This window comes from Lycorma delicatula, chromosome 6 (genome assembly GCF_047948215.1).
Source record: "Lycorma delicatula isolate Av1 chromosome 6, ASM4794821v1, whole genome shotgun sequence".
NCBI lineage: Eukaryota > Metazoa > Arthropoda > Insecta > Hemiptera > Fulgoridae > Lycorma > Lycorma delicatula.
Genome location: NC_134460.1, coordinates 138728613 through 138756519, shown reverse-complemented (window position 1 = coordinate 138756519; position 27907 = coordinate 138728613). Strand labels below are relative to the sequence as shown.

At 30.1% G+C, this 27907-nt stretch overlaps 1 protein-coding gene across 1 annotated transcript in view; it reads right to left on the bottom strand.

Moving 5' to 3' along the window:
• Window positions 1-27907, bottom strand: part of LOC142326274 (uncharacterized) — a 205334-nt gene that overhangs the window by 71826 nt on the left and 105601 nt on the right. The window contains exon 3 of the mRNA XM_075368622.1: window positions 26717-26830. The gene's annotated coding sequence lies outside the window, so the exon portion shown is untranslated. The remainder of the gene's footprint in view (window positions 1-26716; window positions 26831-27907) is intronic.

The window sequence follows — 27907 nt, the reverse complement described above, 5'->3', positions numbered from 1 at the left end:
GACACAAAGTAACTGTTTCTTTACAAAACTTATTTCTTCTATTCGTGAAAGAAAAAAAGAAAGACAGCGGTCAAGAAGGGTGAAGAAATACTGTACTCCTTTCACTAAACGATTAACTGGATACAACACGCCCATTCCCACACGTTTTAACATCGACTAGAAATATAAGTGAACACCATTAGGTTACAGTAATTAAATGAAATCTAAATAAATATGTTTTTATCGTATTAATTAACGAGTATTTTAATACGAAATCTGGGATGAATGAAAATTTACACTGTTTTTCACCTATATTAAAAAACACAGAGATCGGTACAGAGCGAAGATAAGAGGCGGGAAACACATAGAAAATAGATGAAAAGTTGAACGCCATTAGTAAATTTTGTTGTCCAAGTTAAAATTGTAGCTTCTTTCAGTATAAATATGTTTTTAGAAAATATGGATCATTAAAAATATAAAAAAGGTAATCGGGATCTACTGAAACAACCTGATAGTTCTTTCAGTACACGATTATGCCACTCAGTATATTGTATGTGCTACAGAAAATTAAAGACTACATCGAGAAGGAATGCAGTAATTAAGAAGAGCTCATTCCCCAATTTTATGATCAACATTAATTTTCTGGCTCATAAGCTGTCCATCTTCTGATAGATATTCTGAACTCGTAAGGAAGCCATGAATGGTGATTCCGGTCGTCATACCATCCCCTCCTTTCCTAGCCTTCATAGGCTTTACCGAAGTCGTCTTATTTAGCCTCAAAAACAAAAATTACATATCCCAGTCATCAGCTAAGCCTCTCTCACCGATGCAAATACCTCGGTAGATATTTCCATTAGTATTTATTTTTAGTTTTTGCCTTCGCTTTATTCTGATGTACACCGAAAGAAAATATACTGCTCCTGGTGTCCCCAGGAAGAAACTGACTTATTTCTACAGCTGCGTAACGCTCTACCTCTATATGTGTACTTCAATCAATGCTTAAATACATATTAGCTTTAATTGCACTGACTGGATCTCAATATTTTAGTACTAACACATCGCAATATGAGAAATTGCATTTCTGCTATTTCGCGATCTATTTCAACCTTTTCTTCTACATTAATATATTTTTTATTTGTTGCGGCTTCAATAATCTCATTGTCAAAAATGATCTCATTTTCTAACAACCCATCCCTGTTAAATCAATGTTTTTGCATTACACTTATCTAATATCACTTAAAAAATTCACATTATCAATATCTTCACTATAAAAATTTTCTGTTTATTTTAAAACATTGCTATAATCTTGGGTAACATCTTTTTTTTAGAAGTCGGTTTCTGAGTTTGAAATTTCACCCCATTCTACATCTACGTAATAAATTCTATATTTAATATTTTATATATAAATAATTTATTATTTCATTAAATGAATGCAAGATAATAAATAAAATAAAAAGAAATAAATACAAACATTTACGATCGTGCACATAAAAATACGCAGATTGGGTGATTCAACTAATTGGAAAATGATTAAACGGGAATCAGTTAATACTCGTAGGTGGACTAATGAATTTTAATTTAAATCAAATTGTATTTGTACTTTAAAATGAACGATAAAGAAAATTAAGAAAGAAAACTGAAGTCTTTAAAGGGTTTATTATTCTATATTTCAGTTGATTGCCTAAATGTTTGGCGAGCTTGTTATATTAATGTTCCAAAGTTATATTAATAATAAATCGATGAAAAACTATGTTAAATTTTATCAAATAACAAGCAGGTGAATGAATATAAATCGTTGCCATTCAATTATTCCACCGATATTCACGGAAGTCGTCGCGGAGGAAATTAGAAAGGGATGAGATCGTTGAAAATATGAGTGGTTCTTCGGGTAATAGCAGTGACTCTGATATATGAACTCGATTCCGGTCTCTCTGCCATGGCAAACGGTGCCGATTTACGCACGTTGCCGGTAGCTGACACGACTCCTGGGATTGACATATCTCTCTCGAATAGATTTGATCGTCTCCGGTGGAGGAGACTGACGGTACTATTCCACAAAAAGAAGAGGTTAAGCCGCCTCCGTTAGTACTGCATGATATTTTGGATATTACGAAGCTGTATGAGTTGTTAGAATCGGTGGTGAACAAGGCGGAATACACCGTGAGAATAATAAACAGTAAACAACTTCGGCTGCTGTCGAAGGATATTGTGAGCTACAAAAAATAATTCGTGTTGTTTGCGAAAATAACCTGATGGGGCATACCTTTACGAGGCGTGATGAGACTGCTTAAGATTCTTCATCGTTAGATCCCAGTTGCAGTTGATACTGCAAACAGGCGATTGATAGTCAGGGGCACAAGGTTCGAAGCATCGTAAACGCAAGCCACCGAGTAACGAAGGAGCCGTTGGCGACTTTTTTCGTAATTCTGGAACCTAAGGATAATAATAAGGAGGTGTTTGGGATAAAGTACAAAGAAAACTGTTGCGTTAGGTTTGAAACACCAAAGAGAACTCCAGGGTTGGTGCAATGTAAGAAGTGTCAACACTAACGTCACACTAAAAATAGTTATATGAGGTCGTATCGCTGTGTGAAGTGTGCAGGGGATACAGGACCACCGATTGCCAGAAGGTAGATAGGAGCACACTGGCGATTTGTGATTTATGCCATGAGGATCATCCTGCAAATTATAAAGGTTTCGGGGTGTATAAGGAGATCCTTGAAAGGAAAGAGAAGAGGAGGATGAGTTATGCTCCGAAGCACGCTCCTGCGAGGTTCGAGGGTCTGAGAGGCAAATTGTACGACCTAGGCCATGACTTCTCGTCTTTAGGTCAACGGGCCAGTAATAATGCGGATAATAGTAACTGTGATATTGACAATATTCACTGGAATCCCCATCCCAGGTCCTTCGCTGAGGCAGTGGCTGGAACCGATAATAAAGCTTCGGTTACACTGGATAGATTTGAGAAGTAACGATGAGTTTTTTGTTCAACAGACTGGGACCTCCTGGGTCGCTAACGAAGGTGATTTCTAAATTTTGTTGTTGAGGAATTACCTGAAACTGGCTATGTGGAATATGATTCGTGTAATGAACCGCAGGAAGGAACTGAAGATGCTGATCTTCTGCGAGCTGCTAGATATCGTTCTTATTTCGGAAATTCATTTTACTGATATGAATATTTGAGAATTAGGGGTTGTTCAGTGTACACTTCCAACCTCCCTGATGGACGGGCGGTTGTACTGCAGATGGGACTGCAGTTGTGGTAAGAAAAGGGCTACATCACAATCGCTTCCTCCGTTCAGCACCGCCCACATTCAGGCGACCTCGATTGAGATCTTGTACTGGTTAGGGCCTCTGAAAATATCAGCAGTCGACTGTCCCCCTCGTCATGCGATAACCAGTGACATGTTTTGTGACTATTTTCGCATACTTGGGTGCCAGTTCATTGCGGGAGGTGACTGGAACGCCAAGAACGTATTCTGGGGATCTCGGATTACGACTACTCGTGGAAGGTTCCTACAGGTATCTGTTGAAAGAATGCGGCTACACATTATCTCTGGACTTAGCCGACCTATTGGCCTTCGGCTCTAACGAAGATAGGAATCTTCGTTAGAACAGTTCGGGAGTGTATCCCCCGAACTGTAGTTGAAGAACAACTACGACTCCACGTCGGATCATTCGCCTGTTCTTCTGACGGTTAGTACGATGGTCATGAGGAAGAAAGGTTCGCTGTTCCTTCACAAAATTCGGACGGACTGGGAGTCGCATAGTAGTTGGATTGAGAAGAAGCTACCTTTCGATGTAGTGCTAACGTGCGCTGATGACGTGGACGTAGCTACCAGGTGCTTAACCGCTGTCATGCGTGGCGCTCTACTCCGTTGGAGGCGTGCGGAATACAACGAGGTACGGACTATTCCAGGAAGATTATGGACTTGATTAGAACAAAGAGAACGTTAAGAAGGAGATGGAAGCGGTTGGGGAGGCCTGAGGCGATGAACAGGGCGGCCCGCAGATTGAAAGTATTACTGCGTGTGCACAAGAACGAGTCGTTCAAGGCGTATGTTGAGAGTCTATCTTCTCTGAGCAGGGACGATCATTCTTTGTGAAAAGTGACGAGGAAATTCAAGCGGCCGCCAATCTTTTTTCCTGCCGTTAAGGCGGCTGATTGGTGTGCTTATGACGACAGCCAAAAGGCCGAATTGTTCGCTGAGCACTTGGAGAAGGTATTTTGGCCGCATGAAATGTACAGGAAGTTCTTAACTAGCCTGATTCTTTTGTCTCCCTTTGAGGCCCTTCTTGAGGGTGGAGATAGCACAAAAGGTGAAGAGGATAGGGTGCGTACGGAAGGCTTCAGGGTTGACTGCATTACGCATAAGGTGATATCTTCACTATCGCCTCGAGCTGTTTGTTACATAAGAGATCTATTTAATACGATCCTTAAGACAAATTACTTCCCTTCGGAATGGAAGGTATCGAAAATAAAAATGTTCTTAAAACCTGGAAAGCCTTCGCAGGAGATGTCTTCGTATAGGCCTGTTATTCTTTCATTCACTGCAATCTACAGTGAATGTTTGTTTGTGAAAGCGTTTGGTTGTGTACATGGGGGATAAAGGTTAATCCGTCAAAGTCCAGCCACGTGACGTTCCCAATGAGGAGGAAAGATTGCCCAGCGGTTCGATTAAACGGTGTCAGGGTACCCCAAGTCAGTACGGTATAGTACCTGGGCTTTTACCTTGATCGCCGTTTGACGTGGAGGGATCATGTTCTGGAGAAGAGGAAGTTGCTTGACATTAAGCTTCAGAAGATGTACGGGTGTTGGGCAAGAGATCACAACTTTCTTTTCTAACAAGGTTGTGCTCCACAAGGCTTTCTTGAAACCGATATGGACGTACGGGATTGAACTCTGGGTAACGGCCAGTAACAGCAACGTGGAGGTCGTTCAACGGTTTCAGAACAAACTTCTACGCAACATAACTCACGCGCCGTGGTTCGCGAGGAATGCTGAGATTCACGATTACGTAGACATTTCATACGTTCGAGAGGAAGTTGGACGTCTAGTTTCGAGATATGTGTCCAGGTTGAATAAGCATATTAATCATCTCGCTTTGAAGCTGCTAAACAACAGCGAGGACGTTCGGAGTTGAAGAAGGCTCCGTGTACTTGATCTTGTTGATAGGCCGTTATGATGATTTAGTTGGGCGGCTTGGTCCTCACATTTATTGTTTCATGGCTGTTTCAAAGTTACAATTTCGTTTACTGTTCTATTTAAAGTTATTTATTTTGTTGTTATAATGTTAATGTTGATTGGACATTCAAAGGCACCATTAAATGTTACATTATTTAAGTTACACGCTTGTTTTTGTATTACTTGAGGGTAATCATTGGGTTGTCCTCTTTCAAGTGATGGTCAGTCATACGACTTACTTATATCTTCATTATAAAAGCTGATTGAAGTAAATAAAGAAATTCACCAAAAAAAAAAATCAAATTCCATTACCTAAAAGTTATCGCTAGACTTAATATTCAACATAAAATTCCTGGATGGAAAAATAATAATAAAGATTTCGTTACGGTTGATCAAACAATATATACTTTAAATTACATATATTTATTAAGCATTTCCTACTTTATACTTAAGTATAATAATAGAGTACTACAGCGTATTTTCTTATATATACAGGTTAAATGAATTTCAAGATTATCTGATAAATCTATTATTTTTTTATCATCACGATGCAGGCTGTATGTTGAAGACAAAAAGATTAATGTTATAAAAATGCCATATAATTTTAATTTATTAACAAAATAACCGAAACGATAGAAGATAACTCGGCATAAATCTTTGTGATACCTGAAAAAGACTATTCGCATCTGTTATTCTTTCACGGATAAAATAAATTAGCGAAAATTATAAGTAGATTAGACACGTCCAACATTTTACCACAAATATTTTCCATATAAAATCATTAATCATCAAAGTCGTTTTTCATTAATCGTATTAAATAACAATTTCAATGAAACGATACAAAATGAACCAAAAATTTGATAAAATATTTTGTAACTGAAATTGAAATATCAGGCATCAATCGAAACAGAGATTTAATAACTATAAATGAAAAACTAAGTTGTGTTAAGTTAATGATACTCAATAAATAGTTCGTGAATGTAATTTACATACTCTTTAGTATAAAGAAAATCATACTGTTAAAAGGATCATAAAGATATCTTTAATTTAAAAAAAAAAAAATACTAAAATAATTTATATCACACTGTGACATTAGAGTAATCGTCACAATAGAAAGAGCTTGTTTTTGAAGAGTTACAATTTGAGAATCACTTAATGGAAAAATTGAGCTTTACTACTACACTAAAGATTTCATTTTTTTAGTAGAAATTCAATAAAAAACAAAAAAAAACTGTAATTATTTTGGCAGACTAGGCATGAAAATTACCTTGTTTTTTTACATGTTTTTATAGTAGTGAAATTTCACCGATACATTACTTCTTTAGAAGACTGTATTAAAGAAAATATTGTTTAAATACATTTAAGAAAATCATTTTATTCGTCTTTAAAGAATTTAAAAAACAGAGATTTCAGTACGACAGTCACTATAAATTTTACGAAATAGAGGAAATATTTTTTTTACATTGTTAATAGAATACAGTAGCTTCATGTAAGCAATCAATGTAGTAATTATATAGTATTTATTATAACTATTTCACTATAAAGCAATGTGAGTAGACTGTATTTTTCTCCAACAAAAATCCGAGATTACCAGCAGTTTTAATTAAAATTCCTCTTTCCCATACAACTGTTATTTCCATCTCGTCGTTTAATACATTCTGAACGATAATTATTGCCAAATGTAAAATTTATATCAAAGCTACTTGTGTTGATTTATCCTTTTTTTGGATATGGTTAGTAACAAACAAGATAATTTTTTTTTATTCTTAAGAAAAACTGAAAACTAAAGTAGTAATATTTTAAAAAGACATCCATAAAGAAAGAAACTTCCAAAAAATTGGGTTTAAAAATTCTTAACTGGTAAGTAAAACTATTTATATTTAAAAATTAATTTTTCTATCGACTTTTCGAAGAGAAGTACGATATTTCTTTCGATCTCATGATGAGATTGATGGGTGAAAATGAATTTTCTTTACGTTTTGAGGTATGAGTAGTATAAAAATACCATTAACATAATTTCGGGTCAAATTATATTTATAGGCCTATGTACAAAATTTTGTGGCTCAAAATGTCCAAATCTACTACATCAATTTCATTGAAATTTAGATATGTTTGAAAATTTGATGAAAAATAGTTGAATCGTACTTCAGTTACGCTCAATTTAAGGTTGAAGAGACAATATAACCTCAATTTGAAGTTACGTTGTCTGTTATTATGTTGTCAAAGATAACCTTAAATAACCTCAATTTAGGGTTATATCTATAACCACACTCCTCACCAACATTTATAACCTCAATCTGAGGTTACGTTGAATGTGTAGTGATGTATTTTTTATACGCGCTTATGCAGTGTCACAGTGGTGAGTGAGTTGAAACTTGATGCTTGTGTATAGAGTCTATTCGTTAATCGAACGTATGTAGTGCGTTGTTCTCTGAAAATCAGTGCTTTTTTGACTGCGAAATACGGCGTTGGAAACGAAAAGTTGGTCTTGTTGCGCAGAACTGTGCAAGAGTTTCTTTTTAAATATAATTTATTGATGACGTTAAACGGGATAATTTTAATCTACATTTTTTAAAATTGCTACAAATTTGTTGTTAATATATTTTAATTTTTAAAACAGGAATTAAAAGTACAAAACTCAATAATTTTCATTAAATGCTTTGTAAAGTGTAAATCTTTCTTTGTAAGGAAAATTAATCTTTTTTATTCTTGACAATTGTTATATTGTATATGTGTGTGGTGCGGGTATATGTTGCGTAGAGTTATGTTTAACCGTAGAATTTGGATTATATATTACTTTTGTCTTTTGTATTTTGCTTCAGTTTAAAAACAGAATATAAAAATGATCACAAATACCGTTCCAAGCCAGCCAACTGTATTAACTAACCAAAAACTACTTAAGCAGGCTTAATTTTATCATTATCATCTAAATAAATTTCGTTCGTGATTTAAAATAAAAAATAAATATATATAAGAAATATATAAATAAAAAATTTAAGCTATGTAAATTATTGTTAAGACAGCTAAAATAATTTTGAAAGGTGTTACAATTTTAATGTCAAGGACTAATGCTTTAAGAAATATCTTTAAGACGTGACTTAAAAAAATAAATCGTGCAATGGTTCCTCGTGTATATATTTCTTTAAATCAAACATTCCTTCAGGTGATCAACAGTTTTAAAGTTGTTTGTGGTTAACCAACCACAATCAAAAAATAAACTGCGGCGGGTGGGATCATTTCCTTATTTACATATCAATCATTGCTTTTTATATACAGTGTTAAATAAATTATTCCTTTTTTAACTCAATAATAAAATCTAATATTATTGACTTATTAATAAAAATAGAATATTAGGCTACTAATAAATAATATAGATTATTCTACTAGGTAAAATAATTTAATAGTTAGAATACTAATATTCTACGTAATAGTAGAATAATAAACTAATAGTAAGTAATTGTTTTTAAACAAAAACCTATTTAAAAATTGGTTTTCATGTAGTTGAAATTTCCATTATCATTGTCTTTTTAAACTTGTGAGATATCAAAGTTTAGTAAAAATTATATATAAATATTATATATATCAATACTAAAATACATAAAAACATTTTAAAATTGTAAGCTTATCATATAAATATACTATGATAAAAAATGTATACAATAAAAATTGAACAAATTCATTTAAACAAATTTAGCTTGGCTACCCTCAAAAGTTTATTGCATCATCAATGCAAACACTTCATCCACCTGAGCATTCTTCATACCAATACCAAAAAGCGGGATGCACTAATATTCTCGGTTACTTCGACGAAATGTTCCATCCTAGTTCTATCATTATTACTGTCAGTCGTGAAATGAAGTGAAAGTTACTTTCATTGGTGAATACAATATCCGGAAGTATTCAACAAATTTTTCCATGATTCTAATCTTACCATAAATAACTTCTCTATTAAAGGTTTAGTGAACCAGATGTTTACGTAAACTAAAATAAAGCTTGTTATTTATTTATATTTATGTTTTTATTTTTATACATTTTCGGGTCCTACGAATACCATTTCTATACAGTTATTACAATAAATATAGATGTAAAATTTGGGCGCATTAATATGCAGTATTTCAAACAAAAATATCTTATTTGTATTTGAACCCCTTTCAAATCAAAGGAATTATACGGGTTAATATGCTAATTTAATCCAAATTCACAAAAAACTGATAAAAATATCGGATTACAAAATAAAGTATTTACTAGATTAAAAAAAACCCTTAAGATATTTGTTTGAATCTTATTCAGAGTAACTAAAATATATTAAGCTAATATGTTGATGTCAGATAAAATTATCTATAATCCTTCGTCCATAATCGGTAATCACAAAAAATAAGCAAATACTTTCAGGAATTGAAAAATATTGACTTTTTAATCTTAAATCTAAATCATACAAATCAATTATTTAATAAAACACACAATAGATAATTAAAAATAGTCATCTCTTGTGTACGTTATTAAAATTCTTAATTAATAGTTTCCTGTATAAACTACATAATTATTTTAGGAAACCATTAAGCACTGAATAGTTAGTGAAACATACTTACATATAAGGAGTCTGTCTATTAATGTGTAGAAAGCGTGAAATATAAACATTAATTAACACCACTAATTAATCGCTGTAAAATGTAATCTCTTATGTGCAAAAAAAATCACATATATACAAACTTATAAACGCATAATTAACAAGTATAAGAGTAGTTCCGTTTAGAACATATAAATTTCACTGCTACTAACAAAATTACAAATGCAAATTACCGAGAAAAACTTTTTATTTACTTTTCTTTAACACATAATGTTTTCTTTTCATGTTTGACCTCAAATCTTGCAACCTTAATTTAACATACTTCCTGACATTTCCTATTGATGAAATTATTTTGCACAGTTACCAAGGTCGTGTGATAATATAAAATTCCACCATTACTTTTGCAAATATCCCCTTGTACAAGGGTAAATTAAGGGTGCGGGTGTAAAAAATTGCAAAATATGCAAAACGGCTATGCGGGATTTTTGGGGCCGCAGATGACAAATCCGATAGCCGTTTGACATAAAAAAATGACAAAAACTTGGTACGGGAGTTTTTGCGGTTTCGAATTTGACAACATTTCGTCATAATTCATATACATATATATATATGTTTGATATTTCATGAATATATTAGAAATTTCACTATATGATGTTATCTTTTGAAATCGAAATTAACTTACTAATTAAACTCATGCAATGTATGATAATAATTTGATTAAAGTATAACTAAAAAGTACAAAACAAATTTTTTTTTAAATTTTGTAATATTATTTATAAAAAAAAAAATTATAAACGGGTTGTAATTTATTTATACAAGAAATGGAATGGAATTTTCTCAACTTTCACGGACATGTCTATGTATATATTTCAGCTCTAGAAATGCCCTAAATCCCATGTAGAAAGAAACCTAAAGGGCTAACCAAGGAAGAGTTTGTGAATTACTGGAATAGAAAATAAAAAAGAAATGATAAAATAGATTTATATTTATATATTGCAACAAAGCACATCCCATTATAACGAACTCCAGAGTGGTGGTAAATTCAGCGGACGTTCGATCAACCCAAAAGCAAGGTTGCAAAGAGTTTCAATTAAGACATTAAGATAAAAAGACACTGCCTTACAAAGCATGTAAGGCATTATAAAAAAACAAATATTTTTTTAAAATATTTCCCTACTGTAAAACCATATATGTATTAATTATATTGTTTCATATTACACTTATCGGCAATTTTTCAATTGCGAGGCGCGATCGATCGTTTTTCAAATGAAAAAAAAAAATTGCCTGCTTGAAATTCGACAATTTGTTGAAGTGAATAGATATGATATGAATTAATCAAATCTGTAAAAACGGTGCCGGTTATTAAACAAAGGGAAAACAAACATGTATGACATATAAGATTTATAATATTATCACTGTTATTTTTGGGACCGAAAGGCATTTTTCTGATTGATTATATCCTGAGAATAAACAATCCAGGCAGAAAGGTGACACAAAACTAAAAAAAGTTACGATATAGAACCGTCTCACCATTGGTTTAATACACTATGAGGTACACGTCTCACTACGAGGCTCAAAACCCGGCAAAAACATGTACGAAAATTTCAATATGAGGTTTTGAACCGTCTTCCTCAATACATTACAGAATTGCCGCCATCTGAATTTTATACAGTTTTAGGGAGCTAAAATTCCTATATTTATCTAAAATTAAAGGTATTTTTAAACGATGACGATGCCCAGTAAACGGTTACCGACTGGTTCAAGGGACAGACGGTAGGATCTTTCAAAAAAGAAATCGTCAAATCGTATCCCGATCTCACATACTTGGATGTCAAAGTGATGTTAGATATTTAAATTATTTTACGTTTCAAAATAATTTAAGTTATATTTGTAATGCAGAAACCAGATTTTGAGTTACAATAAATCGTTATCGGTTAAAAAAATAACAAATGTTCCTAAATAGGTGATCCTCGTTCGTATGTATATACACAGGTGATTCACGTATTGTTATATACGCTTTATGATGTCATTATACTAGCGAAAATAATGAAGAAAATTCAAATAAATATTATACAGCAAACGCTCTGTTAGCGAGTTACGGATAGCGAAAGATTTTTCCCTGATTCCTGGAAAAGAATAAAATTAAATATACAGAAATTCTAGGAATCCAAATTAAGGTAAACTTGATGGTTACTTATGTTTTTTGATCTGAAAATTTAATAAAATAAGTTCTAGAACTTATCACCAATAGTTTTCATAATATCCGACGTAAAACGGACAAATTGTTATCTAAAGACACGGTTTTTTTTAATGTTTGTAATACAAAAACTTTGTTAAATGATTAATACATGCGTAAAATTTATTATTAAAACGTATAGAAAATTTAATTCTGAGAAAATTGTTGTGAAATAGCGCAATAAAAAATAAATACAAATATGTGTATTATAATGACAATTTAACATTATTTTATATTAAAATGGTACCTTCTTTTTTTTTAATACAAATTAAAAATATGAATACAATCTTTGATTTAATAGCTTTATTGTAGAAATAATGGCTTATTAAATTATATATATATATATATACCAAATGAAAAATGTCAATCAGATAAACGTTTATACAACTAATGGATCCAACGGCATCCACCGCTCTAATTGATCTTACATATTTCTTCTAAGCGGTGTCATTTCTTTACGTTTATCATCATCCCACAGCCCACTTACATACGAAGTAGATGTAACCTATATTAAAAAAAAAGTACACTCATCGAAAAGAATGTCACGGCGACCTACAAAATAAAGAGTTAAGTGAAGATATTTAACTCATAAATCAAAGTCGATGACGATAACATTTTAGTTTTATTTCATTCCTTTCTAGTGCACCTCAGAAATCACCCATCTCATACAAACACAATAAGTATATATAAAGAGCGGTAGAGCAGTTTACTGAACTGATGGTGAACAGTTTCCCAGTACTAACGCCGCGCCGGTCGGCATCTGCACCGCGTTTCAATAGTATGAACTGCGACCTCGTTCCTCATTCTTTCCTTCTTCCCCGGAACCGTTACCCGACCAAGGACCACCCGATCGCGCTGCTACCATCGTCTTGACAGGTATGCTCAACATTCCCGAGCACCCATTCCACATCGTCTTTTAACATTAAGTGCACGCATCATCTTATAATAATTGGTAACAAAATGCTAAATCACGCCGGTTATTTAAAATAACCACACGCAAACGGTAAACTATTGATATTTATCTTATTTCTTTTTTAAATTACTTTCGATTCATATATATTAATTGTTTTATTTCATATATTAGTAAACTCTCCATGTAGAGATCATAACAGTACAAAGAGATAAACTAAATGGCTATTAAAATAAAGTAGAAAATAATGTTATGATAAAAAATCAATCGCAAAAACTTTTCTTAAAATGCAAAAATCGGTGGATATTTTGGATTGTTAAAAAATTCATCATCACTAGATAGTAGATAAATATTCTAAAAATTTATAATTAAAAAGATGTTTTACAGATGATAAATAAAATAATTATAAATATTTATTTACTAAGTACTATAAAACGAGTAGGTTTATTTAAATATAAAAAATATATATTTAAAAAAAATCATTTCATTAATTTTACTCAAAATTTGTTTTCATTTTTATTTTTCGTAGGTAAAAAATACAAACAACTGTTCGTTTCAGAAAAGAATATCAAAAGGAAATTTTTTTTTCTCAATAACAATTATAATTACAATCGGGCTCTCCTGCGGAGCCATAAGTAAGTTTCCTGACAAAAGCACGTGATAAAAAGGTCCTTAAGGAACTCCCAAAATAAATAATACACAATAAACAGTTGCAAGCAAACTTAAAGTCAAATATGAAATTTCAAGCTTAGTCATAAATCACAAACCATTAATTTTAGCACCATATAGTCCACAAAATAAACATTAATAACAAATAAAAAAGAAAAATAAAGAGAAGTAACAAGAAATTAGATACGACACCACTAAACTCGACGGTGTTAGATTCCAAACTGTTACGCAGACCCTAAGTCGAGTACATGGGCTCGTTTCAACCGTCGGACGTCTCTGCTGTTATCGAGTAGATTAATTGCAAGGTGGTTTACATGATTCTCAAGCGTCTGCAGGTATTTGACATTGCGCTGTTGTGCAATCTCACGAACCGATGGGAGCTCCAGATAATCCTGAATCTCATCATTCCGCGTGAACCACGGAGCTACCCTCGCTACTTTGTTCTGAAATAGTTGTATAATTTCAACATTATTAGTACTAGCCGTTCCCCACAATTCTACACCGTAAGTCCATATTGGGCGCAGGATAGCCTTGTAAATTAAGATCTTGTTGCATAACGTGAGGCCTGAGTTCCTACTTAGCAGCCAATGAAATAATTCTATTTCAGTTTGATATCTATTTTCTGAAAAATAATATTTTATTAATTATTTTGAATGAAACATGATCTCTGATTAGATCTTAGCGTATTCCAGTATTATGGATACAATTTTTGTTAAAAAAAAATTCCTTCTGTTTTAAAATTAGTGAAAGAGGTTTAACTTCATACAGTAAAATTAAAGTAAATGGGGCGGCAAAAAAGTTTTTTTTGATATATTTTTATTTAAGTAAAATAATTGTTTCATTTTGATTTCAGATCGTATTCATGAAAAGAGAAGGTTTTTATAAAACCAAGCACATTTTATTACTGTCACCTTATCTCTTTAAAGTTTCTAAAGGAAAAAAAACAAGAAGGGATTAAACATAAGGTGGATCATAATATACACATCAACGAAGAGAAAATAAATTATAAAAAGTTAAGTAAAAATAACAAAGGTGGTCCTATGTACATAAAAAAGGAATTAATATTTTAAATTTATGACAAGAACAAATATATTACGAGTTTACAAAGAATAAACCGAAGTAGGCTTTAGTTTAATACTCTTATAAACCAAACGAAGTATTTGTAATCGAGAAACGATTACATATATCAAACAAGATATATGTTTTCACGTAAGTAGAGCAAGTATATCAAAGAGTAATCAACATAACTCATATGGATCTATCCACTGAACAATCTGTAATAAAGACTATACGCATTCTTTAAAGTCATCATGACTTAAAAACCTGTTACGAACTACATGTTTTCAATTTGATTCTTACAATTCAGTACTTGTGTTTTTCATATAAAAATCTCCCAGATTGGCTATAAATAAAGCCTAATTCATCTATAAGTTGTTTCGAAGGTTTTTTGTTTTTAAGTTAATTCTTCAAAAAATAAGAGAAAGATAAGAAATGAAGTTAAAGAAAATTGTAATTTAAAAAATAAAAGGAATGAAAAAAGACCTCATGCTCGAAATTTGTTTAAAATAATCAGAAATATTTTTTATTTACATCTATACAAATTAAATTTTAACGGATTATTGCAATTATTGCAATTAATAAAACAAGCAAAACGTTTCTTAAATAAATCCAACTACGGGAAACATGCATCTTATTATCTGATTTTATCATACTATATCAACATATATAAATAAAAAAATAAAGTATCACATTCTCTTTTTAATTAACCCTAAATAAAAAAAATCAATATAAAAAAAAATATTTGTTAATTTACATATGTTCATAGACACGGTTTATAAATAAAAGTCCCCTAAAAAAAAAAACAAGTTTTCCAATACAAAAAAAAGTCTTCTTTTTAGTAGGAAGGTACATAGAAATGCATTTTAACTATACATACATACGTATTTAGAATAAGTTGAACAAAATAAATAAATACGCTAATATATTTAACTATGTGAAATTACACGTAGCTGCAAAATAAATATGAAGTAAATAAAAATAACTTCCTACTTTTTCAAATAATTGTCTTAAATCTACGTGTTACTTACATTCAGATGTGTTGCGATAATAAATGCGTTGTGTTCTAATAAAATCGTACTGCATATTACTTTACAGTATTTTGAATTCAAAATAGTTAATACAGTACGTATTTTCAATAAGACTATAAGGGAAAATGCTTAAAAAATACAATTACCGTTGCAAAAAAAAAACAATGCGAAAATAAAATCCAGCTACAAAAATTTAAGTACTACACAAAACATACTCAGTATGGTATTTTTATTTTCCTATATTTCATTTTATCCTGTAACTAGCCGATCAGCTCGCTCGGCTCGCTTCACACGCAGACCGTCTAGCCAGGAGGCTCTGCTCCCTGGACCCACGACGCGTTCGTATCCTCATGATTGTGGGAATATTAAGTATTTTACAGAAATATTTTAAGAAAAGAAATATTAGTGCGTAGGGAATATTTTTTTTACGCACATTGAACATTTTGGTGCTTTTATATTTAAAATAGGCTCAAGGAATGATTAGATATAGAATTTAATACTTATTAATAGAAATATAATGTTAAATGCTAGCCGTATTGATAACTCTTCGTTTAGTCTTGTGTGTGTGTGTGTGTGTGTGTTCGTATGAGGTTGAGTTAGTTGCCGGTTCAGCTGCTGCTACTGGCGTAGAGTGAACCACGTGATGCGCCGGCCGGTTTCGCGCCAAGGTTCTTTCCCGCTAAATAAAGAATCCTTTTTTTTTACTACTAAATATTAACTAATAATCCTTTTCTTTTATTAATAAAATTAATAAATACAAATATAAAATACAAATAAAAATAATCTACGCTTAGAAATTAAGTTAAATAATTTGTAAATAGATTAATCAACAAATTAATTGACATTGTAAATTAATTCTGCTTTTAGCAAGAGAGTGTCCCCGTGCGCAGCCGCCCGGCGCACCACCATTGGTCCGGTCTGCGCCAATAGCAGGTAAAATAAAAACGTGAGCACATGCGATAAACAAACAAACTCAAGCACCATCATTTCTTATGAGAAAAAAAAGATGACGCACGGAATTTTACGTTTAACATTTGAAGAAAACATTTCGATTTATATACACCATTTTCAATTTAAGATGATGATTTTGTGGAAGACCTGACTACCATGAGACCTGTACTAACGAATCGGGATTTTCCGCTAGTGATCGGTGCGTTCCAGTGCTAAGCTAAGAGGGACGGACACTCACACAGACACACATACAAATGCCCTTTAGTAGGGAAGGATAACGTCATTTTTAACTGTAACAATCGGTAATATTTTAATAGTGCTATAATATTAATTTAACTGGCATTGGTTTATTGTTTTTTTCGTTTATCCTTTACCTTCGAAATAACGCGAGTATAAAGTTGTCCCGGGATGGCCGAGCTATAGCAGCGTCGTACTGTATTTTCTAACATAAATTTGTAACCCGATGTCGATATACAACTAATTATTAAAAAATTTAACTGCAGAAAATTTATTCTCACCGCCACCAGGATAAAATTAATTGCAGGGAATTTTTTAATAATTAATAATTATACTATATATACAATCTTGTATTTATTATAACCATGTTTACTGTTTTCACATTGTTTATTTTTAAGAATACATAAGATAAATCTATTTATCTCTAACTGTTCCTACACCTCGATATATTTATTCTATAGGCTTTATTAATAAAATTACTGGCCAAATTAATAACAACACCCAGTGTATATATATAAATATACACACACACACACACATATATATATATATATATATATACTCCGGTGAAATAAGAACATACTGAAATTTTTAGGACATTAATTAAGGAACAGAATTAGTGATTTCTTATGGTATTTGATGTAAAAAAAGAATAAAATAGGTCTCAGAACCGCATCTGCAGTAGTTTTTCAGTTGAATTGAATTGGGGGTAAAAAAACCCCGTCTTTTATGTTTAACATACAATAAATTTGTTAAATAGGTAATAAACATTTATAGAGAATTTAATTCTGAACAAAATGGTATAAAATAGGTTGAATAAAACAAAGAAAAGTTAAAAAATTCGAATTTTATTTAGAAACAGTACACTAAACCAAAGTGCAGTATGCTATCAGTTTATAATAATAGGTCATTAATAATAGGGGAAAACCAGAGAGGCCTAAATCTGTAACAAATAATAACAAATCGTTAGAAATCATGCAAGAAATCATAGAGAATCCTCATTCCTCCACTGGAGTAGCAGCACGAGAATATAACATTAGTTCAGCGATTCGAACAATAAAAAGTGAAAATTTCAAACTTTTCAAAATTCGTCTGGTGCCACAACGTAATGATGATGATTACGAACGAAGACGAGTTCTGCGTAATTATGATGAACAATATTTTTGCAGATCCTAATTTATTAAACAACATAGCATTTTAGCGATGAGGCCATTTTTTTTTTTAATGGCAATGTAAATCGCCATAACTGCCGATACTGGACTAATATTAATACACACTGGTATCATGAGAGACATACACAATACCAATCAAACTAAATTTACGGGTAGATATTGTAAATGGACGATTGATAAGGCGTTTAATTATTGATGGAAATTTAAACGAAGTGAAATACGAGGCTTTGCTTCTCGACCACATCAATCCAAACGTTCAAAACGCTGTTAACCCCAACTTCCAAAACATTTGGTTTCAACAAGATAGTGCCCCGCCTCATTTCGGTTTTCAGGTACGAGAAATTTTAAATGTATTTTTTCCTGGAAGACGGATCGGCCGAAGGGCTCAAATAGAATAGCCAGCGAGATCAGCCGACTTATCACCATGAATTACTTTCTATGGGGGCCACATAAAAAGTATTGTTTTTCATAATAAACCTCGATGATTTACAGAATAGAATTCGAGAATCAGCACAAAATATCACTAGGAAATAATTTAATAATGCAGTATCATCCTTTTAATATTGACTTCTGTTCTCAAACAACAGAAGTGAAATCAAACAATAGAAGAACATTTCGAACATTATTAAAATGTAAGTTAATAAGCAAACGTTATGCATAATAAATTTTTTTTCTAAATAAATTTATTCAATAATATCCATTTTATCAAATGTTTATAAATTTATTTATTTGTGATATCAGTTCCTAAAATTATAAATGTAATTTTTTTCAAAATACAAAATTTATCGCGTCGCCATTTTGGGTACACATTTCGAAACAAATTTTTATTAATATAATTTTTGTTGTTTTAAAGAGACCTTTAAAATGTTCTATCACACAAAGGGTGTTACCATTTAAAATATTTTTTAATTAGAATCCCTGGGTCAACTTCCCAAGAAGGGGTTGAAATTGTATTTCTCATCACAAGGTAAAGTAGTTGACTGATATCTTATCCTGAAAAATAGAGTATTCTATCTGGGACTAACATCAGTATTGTATCTAGATGATAGATATATTGAATTGTAAAGTTCGGGAAATAACAAAAAAGCAATAAATAAAAAAATTATTAAAATCAAACAACTGGACTAATAATTGTACTCATCTGCCTAAAATAATTATGATAAACTAACAAAAAATAATTAAGCTTTTCTTTCATTTCTTACAGGCTTTTTTCAGGATACGGTAAGTTAATCAGCGATATGAAATGTAATATTACTTCTACATTTTACGTTGTAGTTGGGTGTCTGTGTAGGCTATATGTGACGGTGACTTTAATGGACTCCACTTTGTTGAGACAAACAGGCACCTGAATTCAGGATAAAATGTAGAAATAAAATTAAATTTCACATCGCTTACTGTATTCTGAAAAAATGCCATTAAGAAAAGAAATAAAAACTTGTTTAATTATGTTTTGTTCATTTTTCATAATTATTCTAGGTAGATGCGTACAATTACTAGTGGATTTTTTGTTTTTTAATAACTATTCTCTTTATGAAACCCATAAGGGAGATGTGGAACCTATGAGGCCCATATTTCCATGCTCCCTTGATTAACTGTGACTAAACTTCAACGGAATCAGTGCTCCATACATAGAAATCAACGTGATCATTTTCATGCAAAATCGATCTATCTTCAGTCTAGAGGAACCAAGCAAACAATAGGCTAACATACATACATACGCACACTCTTTGTCAATCCTAGAATTGTATTTTCTGTTTATTATTTTTTTTTTTTTTAAGAGAGAGTCAAGAACGTCAATATCAGCAAAACTTTTGATATGCAAAATTTTGCCTGGTTAGCAAACTTTCCATTATAACTGTCATATAATTGTTATTATAACTATATAACGGTGAAAAAAAGTAATATTTTATGTTATTAGGTAGATTTTTTCTATCTCATTTATAGAAATAAAAGAATTTATTTATTTAATTTGTATTATTAATATTCAAAAAATAAAAACTACTTATTAAAAAATAATACATTTTTATTTCAATGACTGAGATAAACAACAATTTTAATTAATTTATTATAAAAAAATAATCCGTTCTAAAGAAGTAAGATTACTACGAAACTACGTAACGGACATCACAAAAAAAAGAAACAATTAATGCAGCAAGTGAAAAAATTTCTTTGATTATTTAAAAAAAGTAAAGAATATGTGTAATGGAAAATAAATACATTGAGAACACATGAAATCAATCAAATGATGAATGAAAAAAGCGTAATGTGGTTCTATCTGGTAAATCCTCACCACTAATGTATTCTAAAATTTAATAGGTACATAGATTCTAAGATGATGTACATCAGATATTACTTAATTTTTTATTAATTTTATTTGTTTTAAAATTAACCTAAGATGTTAGTTGTCCTAGACATGATACGTATTTTGATGAATGCTCTTTTAAAACTTGCAACTGTATCTGTAAGATGAAATAAAATACATATTTATATATAAATCACGCTAGTGATTATTTATTAAATTAAAACTATTTTTTACAATTTGAGATTGCAGGTATCTGAACCGCTATGACATTACAAAAACGTATATATAGGTGAGAGTATTTTTCCAGACAATATTCTCCAGTAACTATAAGGATTTAAAATTTATCACCAACTAAATATTACCTACGACGAAATAAGGCAACTCTATTTACCACCTGTATACACCAATGTAATTAAATAAATACGTTGATAATATAAAAAAAAGTCTTGCGTAGTTCTGCGCAAGAGGACTGTGACCTTTCGTATTTTATTTTGTTTCGTTTTGCCCCGCACAAACACTTATCCAGACACTATGACCCTCAAAGTAGGTTTACGCTACCTGAATACGCCGAAAAGTATTGCTAACAACAGATAAATAAAAGTCAATGTTTCAACTTGCACCATCATAATGAACCACGCTTTTAACTTGCCCCGCTCAAATTTGTTCAAACTTAAACTGGCGTAACTCAAGAACGATTCAACCAACTTCATCAAATTTTTACACAGAACTACATACACACACAGCATATCTAAATTTCACTGAAATTGATTTAGTAGTTTTGAAGATTTTCGAGCCGTAATATTTTATACATAGTTCTATATAAATAAATATATACGGACCACGATTTAAGTTAATGGTATTTTCGTACTCCTCATGTCTCAAAAAATAAAGAGATTTCATTTTCACCCCCTATTTTCACCATGCAACTGAAAGTAATACCGTAATTTGTTTTTGAAAAGTTGGTAAAAACCTTACCATAAAGTGGTTAAAAGAAAAAATACAGATAGTTTTCCTCTTAGCGTAATTGCAAATAAAATCTCAAACATCGTAGTTTCTTTTCAGCTAGTTCAATCCTGGTAGAACGATATTATACGTCTGAAATTACACGGTAGGATATTCCCAGGAAAAAAAATTGAAACGGGGTGTGTCAAAGTTTAGAATTATTTTTATTTTCGATTAGTAGTTAAACTTATTGTCTTTCACTTTGTTCTACTTCTAATATATGATTCTTGAAGAAAAATTGCTTCATAATTTTAAAATTAAATGACTTAGAAATTCATTATTTTAGTAAGTGAATCGAGGAATTCCATCACGTTAAAATTGATTAACTACGATTGTGCCTGACGGCTATATCTATACGAGGAAGTAAAATAAAATCATATCACCAGAAACATTAAATACTACAGCCTAGTAATCATTAAAATACGTAGTAATGCAAAAGAAAAAATAAATGATCGAACGATCAGGAATATAGTTATAACGGTCGCAATACCTTTACGAAATAAAAAAATACGTCATCGACCGTTAGGTCCGCTTGTTATCGTAGAAAATGGGTACCTTATAAAACTAGTATCCAGAAAATGATCCAGTTATAATATGGTACACCGGGTAAAAATATAATATCGACCTATAGTGGGTCAATATTGTTGCAATTTTAACGACATAACAAGAAATTATAAGATGCCATCAAAAGAATTACGGGCAATAGGAGAAGAAGGTCTACTACTACAGCCTATCATAATGATTACTGCTATCATCATCGTCATCACAATTTACCATGTGTTTAAACGCGGCGCGGTCTATCTGCAAACCGCAGAGCGTTACGGCTGTTCGCTGACCCGTGACGTCAACTCGACAAAGCATTTTAAAGCAAACCGAGCAGTTCTGCAATAGCTTCAAACCATGAATCGACCTCTCACTCATTTACTCTCTTACTTTCCTTCTGCCGCCCTACCTATATTATAAGTATCAAATCATGGCTATAAATAAAAATAAATACATAAAATTTATATTATAAAAACGATAGTTAAGAATTTATTTTTTACGTTAAGTATAATTTAACAAAAGTCTTCTATTTTTATTTACTATTTTTTTGTGTTTTCACAAAAGAAACAGTTTTATTTACCTTATGCTCCATCATATTTATAAGATTAAATCGTAATCTATTGTAATCTAATTTTAAATAAATTATAAATTTTAATATGTAACAATTAAAAATTCAATAATAATATAAAATACTTATAAATTTCTTTAAAAAAATAAAAAATAAAATAAAAATAATCTATAAATTTTTATAATGAAAAATAATACTCCACAAGTTGGTGAAGAACAGGTTGCTAGCAAATGATTAATCTAACTTTAATGTAATTTAAAATTAATTAATATTGAAATAAAATTACGAAAACGCTTATTTAATTATGTATTTATTACTTTCCGGATTATAATTAGTTTAATCGTATTTTAATTACATTTTTATCAAATTTAAAGTAATAAATTGGGTAGATCCAACCTCCGATTTATTATACTGGTTAAACTCCTTTATCATTCTTAGAAGGCTGATTAAATATCCTTAAGATGACATTGACTAAATGTATCTTACCACACTTTGCTTTATACATTTCATACCTACATACATTTCATACAACATAAATACATTGATAAATAAATACATTTCATACCTACAGCATTTAAAATTGAAACATAAATTTGAAGAACTTAGTTGCATTCTTTCTACATTTTTTTTCGTAGAAGGTTTAAATTTAAATAGCAATTTAAAAAATAAATATTTTTGTTGATATCTGTACAATACATAAATATATTACGTCAACAATGGACCGTCAGAAATTTATTCTTTTAAAGGCAAATTCTGTATTGGACATAATAACAAAATGCATTACTCAAAATATTTACCTACTTCATTGAGTAATATTCTACGAAATAATAAAAATTTAATTCTTTTTTTCATCTAATCTCAAATATATATGGAGAAGAGAGACCCGATGGAATACGACTTCATACGAGTCGTTTCAATACCTCATTAAAAGCAACAAATCATTAACAACTATGCATTAATGTTTTGCGAAAAATTATACGACATATCGAAAACATTTTATAAAATAAAGTAAGTAATAAAGATGACCTATGTTTCAACAGATATGAATCTGTATACCGAAGTATCAAGGTTATTACAGTTAAATTCAGCAAATGATCAGTGCATCACTATTTATGATTTTGATGATATTTGGTATATGATAGCTACTCACGTTGTAGTGGCCAAAAATGGCCACTGATCTTTGTTGAATTTAAATGGAATACCCCGGTTGAATTTATTCCCAGTGAATGGTAAGTGATCAAATGAATAATTTTTTCTTAATTTCATTTTTTATCTAAAAATAAATAAGATTTATTTTAATACCTAAAACAATTAATTCAATTAGATTTTTATTTTATTAAAGAATTAAAAAATAAAACAAAAAAAACAGATACGAAACTGGAGAGATAACCAGCCGATCGAACATTATTTCAAATTTTAAGAATAAAAAATAAGAGAAATTGTTAAGACAGCATAGTTAATGCATTGATAGATATATTTAAAATTAAGACTTAACGGGGGAAAAAATTTTATAAAAATGGTTACTTATGTATTTCATTTGATATATATCTTCATATAATAATATTACTGACTGAAATTCCACTTTCATGGTATATCGAGAATAAATAAATATTATATGTATATACAACTTATTATATAAAAGAAGAGTGACAGCCGAATGAACACCATCTCTGATCCGAAAAAAAATCATTTACCTCTAATTTGTTGTAAGACTGATAGATTTCCTTACATCTCCTTGATTGAATGCATTTTATTACCATCAGTATTTTCCGTTACAACAAAGAAAATACTAATAGGATTTTATAAATTAAAAAGAAATCGTAATAAAGAGGTTTCTGACTGATACATATATCAAGGAAATATATACCTCATACGAAGCGTAAATATTAGAAACAATTAATGGAGATTATTATTTGCCTATTTCATACCATTAGTCTACGCTATATTTTAATCCCATTTTAATGGAATTAGAAAGAATAATGACAAATTAAAAAAAAAAAATTCTATTCAAAGATGTGATTTCCGGATTGCTGTAACTGTTTTCCTTACTTATGTAAAATTGGTAACATTTTCTTGAAAAATACCTAATGGTTTAAATGTATTTTACCATTCTAGTTTTTTCTTCAGATTCTGATACATGCTATAAATTTAAGAGTACAGAGAGAGTTTTAAGCAAACTGAAACTAAACTTGAACTGAGTTCTTAAGCAAGTTATTAATTTAAGAATACATAGGTATAATTATTCATTTGCCGATCTACGTGGCGGAGTGGTAGTGTATTGACCTTTCATCTGAAGGTTACAGGTTCGAATCCCGGTAAGACATAGCATTTTTCATGCTACAAAAATTCCATTTCCATATGCCATGCACACAAGCTTCAACCTTATTATATAGTGCAATCATCAAAAATTTTATATATACGCGTAATCCAAAAAACATTGTTTCAAAAATCCATTTCCACCTCTAAAATTGATTTTTTTACAGTTTATATTTCATATATAGAGCTATCAAGAAATGTGTACAATTTTTTTTCTTTTCTTAATTATAGACCTCGGACCTAAAATGCAGAAAAGTTTTTTGAAAAATTTATTTTTTTTATTTTAGCCTTTATTGAAAGGGGTGTTAGATTTATAGAAAACATCGCTTACGCAAATTTGTTAAGCTTAATCCTTATATGAATATTTTTAGAAAACGTTTTCTTAAAAACAGTCCACCTCGAAAATATATGTCCTTTTCATTTTTTTCACTTTCTTTTAATTTTTCTTAAAAAGTTTTTTTTTTGTATTTTTAATCATCAGTGAACTATTAAAATTAAAGTAGGTTTGGCATCTATACTATGTTCCAGATCCAAAATAAGAAGAAAATTTTTTCTTTACTTTCATTGAAGTTATACTTTATTTTTTCAATATTTTTAAACGATTATCTTTTAAATTAAATTTTTTTTGTTAGAGATCACTTCTTTATAAATAACTTTTTCCTAAATTTTCTCGACAGAGCAAGGAAACCCCTAAAATCAAAAAACTTTTTATTCAGAATTTGGGAATTTCGATGCTTAAATTTTATTTTGGTATTCATGCAATACTTAGTCTGCTTTTATTATCATCATCAATTCGTGAATAAATTTTCACGATTTGCTTTATTTTCACAAAATTTTAACAATTTTACTGAATGTGAAATAAATAAACAAAATAATATAAATATAATAGTTATTAATCGAAACGAATGGTATTTAAAAAATAATAAAATATTAATAATAATATTGTTTCAAAAACATTGTTTCAAAAATCCATTTCCACCTCTAAAATTGATTTTTTTACAGTTTATATTTCATATATAGAGCTATCAAGAAATGTGTACAATTTTTTTTCTTTTCTTAATTATAGACCTCGGACCTAAAATGCAGAAAAGTTTTTTGAAAAATTTATTTTTTTTATTTTAGCCTTTATTGAAAGGGGTGTTAGATTTATAGAAAACATCGCTTACGCAAATTTGTTAAGCTTAATCCTTATATGAATATTTTTAGAAAACGTTTTCTTAAAAACAGTCCACCTCGAAAATATATGTCCTTTTCATTTTTTTCACTTTCTTTTAATTTTTCTTAAAAAGTTTTTTTTTTGTATTTTTAATCATCAGTGAACTATTAAAATTAAAGTAGGTTTGGCATCTATACTATGTTCCAGATCCAAAATAAGAAGAAAATTTTTTCTTTACTTTCATTGAAGTTATACTTTATTTTTTCAATATTTTTAAACGATTATCTTTTAAATTAAATTTTTTTTGTTAGAGATCACTTCTTTATAAATAACTTTTTCCTAAATTTTCTCGACAGAGCAAGGAAACCCCTAAAATCAAAAAACTTTTTATTCAGAATTTGGGAATTTCGATGCTTAAATTTTATTTTGGTATTCATGCAATACTTAGTCTGCTTTTATTATCATCATCAATTCGTGAATAAATTTTCACGATTTGCTTTATTTTCACAAAATTTTAACAATTTTACTGAATGTGAAATAAATAAACAAAATAATATAAATATAATAGTTATTAATCGAAACGAATGGTATTTAAAAAATAATAAAATATTAATAAAACGCAATAAAGTAATAAATATAAATGAATGTTGTGTGAAAACTATTTTTGAGATACGAGAAGTTTTAATGTAAAAATTATAATCATAATAATGATCTCATAGAGAAGGTATGCCAGTTTCATATTCAGTTACCGTAATGAATACTAATTCGTTCTTGAATTAATGAACTTATTTCATACCGAAAGTCTTTAAATACAGATAATCTAAGCGTTCAACTTACAATTATTTTTTCGTTGATGGTTCGCTGCTGAATGCTCGTTTCCTTTATGAAGCTAAATGTTCTGTGGGCTTTTACACAGCATTTCACGGCATTTGTCGTTCCACTGATATAAAACTGAAAACAATAAAAAAAAATCAATACTTGTCTTTTTTAAAGAAAACTAATTGACGAATAAATTTTAATAACAAAAAATAAACAAAATAAAATATTAACTCCTACAAAATGGATTCCCTCAGTTTTGAACAATTTTATTTATATATAACATATTCATGGTTAGGCAACAAATTTAATCATTTTTACTTCCTTGTACGAAGTAAAGAAAGTGTTGTGATCGCGAAAAATTTGGGTTTTCAGATTTCAACGGAAATATCCATTTTGACTAGTTTCGACATCACGTCTGTACGTATGTCCGTATCTCGCATAACTCGAAAACGATAGGCGTAGGATGTTGAAATTTTGGATTTAGAACTGTTGTGATATCTAGTTATGCACCTCCCCTTTTGATTGTAATTGACTGAACCAAAAGTGTCCAAAAAACCCAAAATCCCAAAACATTTGGATTTTTTCTTAACTGTAATGTAGTAATGAGTCCTCATTGAGAGCTTTTCAACACATACTTATTTTTATCGGTTCCAGAGTTATAGCCATATAACATTTTAGTTAATGAAATATTTGGATCTTACAAGGGAAGGCACATTGATTCGAATCAAATTTCATTTCCTTTTTTTTAACATTTTTATAAATTTATTTTGTTTAACTTTCTTTAATTTTTTTTTTTTTAATTTAAATATATTGATTTATTAATAATTATTAACCCGTAATTGTAAAAAGTTTTACAATAAATAATAATTCAATAATAACAATAAAAAAAATATATATATGAAAAAAATCTGAAGTAATTAGTGAAATAAATTTTTTTTGTACTTTTAAAAATGTGTATATGTAATTTAACAGGAATTTTACTTATATGTATATGTAATAGATTTGGTGAAACATCTGATTATTTAATATTAATTGAAAATTATTATTTAGAATCGTATTATTTTTAGATTTTCTAGTGTAATTTCCGTTTAATTTTATTTAATTATTCTGGAATTTCTGTTTAATTTTATCTTCATTAAATTTAGCTACAGAATGATTGAAAAATAGACCCTCACAAGAACAACATATATACCGAGGCATATATGCCCG